Here is a 5974-nt window from a genome sequence, read left to right on the forward strand (position 1 = left end):
AGTTGACTATGGAGATGTTAGAGGCCGATGAGTTTGCCCAGGCCACTCAGCTTGCCTCCAAGTTGACCATGGAGATGTTGGAGGCCGCTGAGTTTGCCCGGGCTACTCAACTTGCCCCCAAGTTGACCGTGGAGATGTTAAAGGCCGTTGAGTTTGTCGGGCCACTCAGCTTGCCCCCAAGTTGACTGTGGAGATGTTGGAGGCCGCTGAGTTTGCACGGGCCACTCAATTTGCCCCTAAGTTGACCGTGGAGATGTTGGAGGCCACTGAGTTTGCCCGGGCCACTCAGCTTGCCCCCAAGTTGACAATGGAGATGTTGGAGGCCGTTGAGTTTGCCCGGGCCACTCAGCTTGCCCCCAAGTTGACCGTGGAGATGTTGGAGGCTGCTGAGTTTGCCCGGGCCACTCAGCTTGCCCCCAAGTTGACACTGGAGATGTTGGAGGCCGCTGAGTTTCCCCGGGCCACTCAGCTTTCCCCCAAGTTGACACTGGAGATGTTGGAGGCCGCTGAGTTTGCCAGGGCCACTCAGCTTGCCCCCAAGTTAACAATGGAGATGTTGGAGGCCGCTAAGTTTGCCCGAGCCACTCAGCTTGCCCCCAAGTTGACAATGGAGATGTAATTCTGCTCGAACTTGTCTGATCTTGAAAGCTATGTAACTGCACACTACATAAAAGGCATAAAAGTACCATAGTATATGAAGCTACGTAATTCTCAAACCATTCTCCCACTTGTTGTCATGAAAGGCAAAGACAAAAATAAGCAAAGTCAGGAACACATCATAAAGATAAATCGAGAAACATCGAGAGGACATGCTGTTTCGTGTTGCTTAAGCTAGGAGGCGAACAAGGCCTGAGTGGCTGCAAGCTGATAGGAGACATGAAAGTAACATAGTCTAGCTTCGGACCCTTATTTTGCAAATCATAGAATAACAAGAGTGCCTCCCTACCAAGACCATGAATTCCATACCCAGCTATCATAGCATTCCACGAGATGATATCACGCTTTGGCATCATGTTAAAACCCTCCCTTGCAAAATCTATCCTACCACACTTGGAGTACATATCAATAAGTGCTTTACAAATTGAGGTATCTATTACAAACCCACAAACATTCAAATAGCCGTGACTGTATCTTCCATGCTACGGAGTAGTAAAAAGGGCACCTGCTGCAAAGCAGTAAAAAGGGCAGTGAACATGACAGCAATAATAGCCATCGGCTCCCACTCTGCTATCTCGAACTAATCCACCACCCTAATCATTTCGAACTCGAAGCGTCATTGTTGCATTTCCAGCCAATGTTTCTCTCGTCCAAGCAATTCATAAACCACTCACTCTGACACTTTGAAGATCGAGCAATTGTAACCCCAAATAAAAAGGCGAGAAGAAGTAGAATCCAAGAGGGTAAGCTTTGGAGCAGTATTCGATGCGGTGATGGCGTACAAGAAACTAGTATATTGAAAGAGAGAAGCAACAACAAAGAGTCATGAAGCTATACTCTGAGAATCGAATCACCGGTGGGTGCCCATGAATCCATTGGGAAAAGACTTGATACTACTGCACCACTTCTCGTGTTAAAGACTCTTCTACTTTTCCAAAAGCTCTTGCTGTAAAGTGTGTTTTTCTTTATATCTAGTATGGAGGTGGTACTTCAAGAACTTCTTTGACGAATCGATAGTGGGTACTTCAAGAACTTCTCGCACACACCAGCGGATACAAGTTTTGATTTTACTAGTCAAGTTACTGGCGATGTAGGTTGTCTGCGCAAACGTTCAAACATCTCTCCACCTCTGATATATAAGTCGAATTCAATTCCCCCTAGTCACTGCATTGAGCTAGAGAACATTCAGCTCCGCACAGTGAGCAACAATAACTCAAACAAAATAAATGCGCACAACTATTGTTGGATTTTCTCTTGAAGGGTTCAAATCAGGACAACAGCTGAATAAGTAACTTCAATCACCATCCCACGAATTAAGGAGCCCCAAATCTGGTTTTGATTACAGAATAGAGTTCAACATTTGCATCAACGCCGAAACATGCAACCATTCAAAAATGGAAATAGAAATTTCCAGTTATTTCTAGACCCCACACATCACTTCCATCTACATCTACCCTTTTCAAGTCCTTTCTTCTTCTCCAAATTTCAATAAAACGATTTGGTGTACAATCAATGCCTTTTAGTCCATCTTCGTCCCCTGCTTTCCAGTCTATCATCCTCCCTTGCTTACACGAGTTCAATTGGCTTTCTAAAATGTCCCTCTCTGATTCCTGTTTTAATACAATCCAGCGCATCGAATGTATCACTTCTTGGTCGTGAAGCTGCTTTTGCTCAGCCATCCTTTGGTACTGGTTAGCCTGCATTTGTATTGAACTTACTTCACTTTGAAGTCGCATAATCATCGCCATTGTCTCATTGGCTGTTGATGCCGCTGCCAACCTTTCTTTCTCTAGTTCTAAACATACCTTACGCACACGTTCCCTTTGAATCCTAACGGCTTTCCTTAATGCCTGTAAATCCCTCTCTTCATCTTCCTTGTACTCATCACCCAATTCTTCTTCCACTCCTTTTTCTTCTTCGTTGTCTACGGATTCATTAGAATAGATGTTTCCTCAACTACAATAGAAATCTCTTTATTCCTCACTAGATTCTTCAAATCAGGAACTAAGTTATCTAACAAATTCAATATACCAACTTGCAAGATGAAATCTTTGAATAGCATATGCCACAAACCTCAATACTTGAACAAAACCCATGTCTGAAATCATCTGCTTTCCCTCTAAAATTATCCAAAAACTGAACTAGCCCATTGTAGTAGCAATCAAGATATAAAACCTTAAACCCCAGAACCCATATCGAAAACAACAATAACATGTTACCAAATGCTGCCAAATTACGAAACATGAAAATCCCACCTCCCAAATCTATATTCTTACTTGAAAAATTCAAAGAAGAACCGTATTCCATCATCAAAACTAAAAAGAATGCCAAAAACTTCAGTGGAACAAGAAAAAAGAAGAGAACCCCCAGAATCTGCATACAAGTGTAATTGGTACTTGATTTGGATGCTTCAAACTAAGCTTGGTTTGCTAGAAACCATAAACCATTTGTTGGAAAAGAACATGCAGAAACTTCCAAATTATTGTACTGTTCCAGCAAAGGAGAAGAAGTGGTACGACTCAAATAGAGCAAGTTTATTATACTATTGGGGTTGGAATTTTGCTCCATTTCACTACCCCCACTATCAAGATCTGCTGAGACAACCTTTTTATGGTTTCGGTTGACCCCCAAACAGCATCCACGACCTCCCTCTTCCTCACCCCATCTGCTCCACTTATCCACTTATCTACTCGTTCCTCACAGACGACGCCATTGTATGAGCCCAATTCCTACCCCTTAACCTCTAATGTCTCCCTCCTCTCTCTTCTCTGCCGCCTCCCTTTTTCTCTTTTTTCCCTCTTTCTTCTTTGCCCCCTTCCTTCCTTTTAGGTCAGAGTCCTTGGACCTTATGATCTTGGGCCCATCCATTTGGCCCAATACCATAAAAAGCCCACTATTCCCTCCTTTCCTTTTTTTCTCTAAGTCAAAGTCATTGGGCCCATCCCTTTGGCCCAATACCATACAAGACCCACTTGTCTCTCTCTCTCGCTCCTCTTACCTGTGATGTTCGTGGTCATGAATATGGCTCACACAGTAGGTTTTCTAGCCAACTTGTCAATGCTATAGTTTTTCCTACATTTATCCAAATGAGACATGACTTGATTATTTAGAAACTAGGATATGTAAACTTACTTTTTCATGTAGAACTCGAAATCCCAACCTTATCCCATCTAGAAGAAAACTTAGGTAGAAAACGGTAAAAATCCTGATTTTCAGAAAACTAGATTTCTGACGGGCTATCTGGGACAGCACAACTCTTTTCACAGATATCCAAAAGCAATGAGGCTTTTTGCGTTGTAAAGATAACACACAGACCTTACTTCTTTATGTTCTACAAAAATTCTTAATCTTGTTCTAAATATGCTAAAACTAGGCTCGAACACAGTGCGCAGAAACTGATTTCTGACGCACTATTTTCTGCCAACCAAACTTTTAGAGACCGTATCTATCTCCACAGAACTCTGAATATGTCGAGGTCAAAAGGGTTGGAAAGCAGACACACGGGTCTTACTTTTTCATGTTTAGCATGGGTTTGAATCTTAGCCAGACTATGCGAAAACGTGGCTTCAAAACTGGTGCAGATCTTGATTTTCAGACAACAGATTTCTGATGGTGTATCTTATCGACTGCCTAATCTTTCACATACACTTTCAAATAGTGTATGACTTGTTGCATTTAATTGAAGTCTTATTGAAGCTATCTATTTATGTTTAGGCATAGGCCATATCAAACAGGAGGTAGTAGCTATCTTACCTCTAAATCAGAACAAATGTATTTGAAATATCCATCAACTTCAATTCCTCAAGACATGAACAAATCAATATTAGGCATTTACCAAGATGAAACCTCTTATATTAAAATCCGTACATGAGACCCCAGACAAGGAAATCCAAATTTATAATACGAAACTGTTTTGAAATCTTCTCACCTTAATCCACTATATATTTACAACAAGAAAAAGACAAGAAATCAGGAAATGATAATGCCCAATTTAATCAAAAGCTCCAATTAAATGGTCCACACGAAATTGATAGGCTTTTACATTTATAAACCATCTCCCAATATAAACTATTGAACTTCCAACTTAATCACCAATTTTAATAAGAGATTGCATACAAATCGAATAGGATTTTCTAAAAGAAGTCTATTTAACTACAATTTTAACAGCTCCATATCATATGATTCAACAAACATATGCCATACACCAAGATTTAATAAGGAAAGTAAACGATTACGCACCTTGAATCGAAAAGCAAACCAATTCCTACAAGCGAATTCAAATCCCGCGTTCCTAAGCTTCAAACATTCGAAGTCGAAAACAGTTTGGTGGCCTTCCATCCTTTCTTTTTTCGTTCCTTCTAATCTCTAATCCCTCACTCTCTTACTCTTTTTCTCTCCGGTTAGTTTGGTCTCTCTCTCTTTTCCCTCTCTGGTTCTCTCTCTCCAAAAAAGATAAGCAAGGGCCAACCCCCCTTACCTAAATTCTAGGCCAAAATAGTCTACATCCTTAAAGAAAATTTTGTACTCGAAATTAAATTCTTACCTGTACATCCATAACTTTGCCAAGACACCATGAAAGAGTATAAGGGCACATGCAACAAATAAATTTACAAACTTACTAAAAAAAAATGGGGTGTTACATTGCCAAGTTTCAACAAGCTCATAAACACACCCATTGCATCTCAATAAAATAGTAGCATCTTGTTTAGCCTTTAACACCATATCCTCGGTGGTTGTGCCTATGATTTCAATGGCACACTTCAAACTTACACAGTAATATCTTCTAATAGTATACTATCACATATTAAAACATGAGAACCCAAAGACAAAGACCAAGCAAGAGATGATTAACTAACAGTACAATCACGATCAAGAGGAAAATTATATATTTTTTCCTCCTCTCACCTTAAAAGCCCAACAAGAATCCTTGCCAACCATCGTACTTGGCACTGTAATGATACTATTTTTCCTAAACTAACATCAATTATTTCAAATTATCATGTACATTTATGTAAATCGAAAAATCTCCCAGGAATAGTACAATTTATACTTCCTCACCCCCTAATGGAAAATATGTAGTAAAGGTTGACTATTAGCATTGTCGATGAAAAGACTTCTTACGAGTTTGTGAATATATTCTTTTATGTCTTTTTTAACTTTTAAATCTAGTAAAATTAGATTGCAGGTTATCTAGTTGGTTACAGTTTGTTATCTGTGAATATATTTGAAAACATAAAATGGTGGTTATAAACAAAGTTCCCTTTTCTACTATGGCAAAAAAATATATATCTAAGGCACCCATCAACCCTATAACTTA

This window comes from Coptis chinensis, chromosome 9 (assembly GCF_015680905.1).
Source record: "Coptis chinensis isolate HL-2020 chromosome 9, ASM1568090v1, whole genome shotgun sequence".
Lineage (NCBI taxonomy): Eukaryota > Viridiplantae > Streptophyta > Magnoliopsida > Ranunculales > Ranunculaceae > Coptis > Coptis chinensis.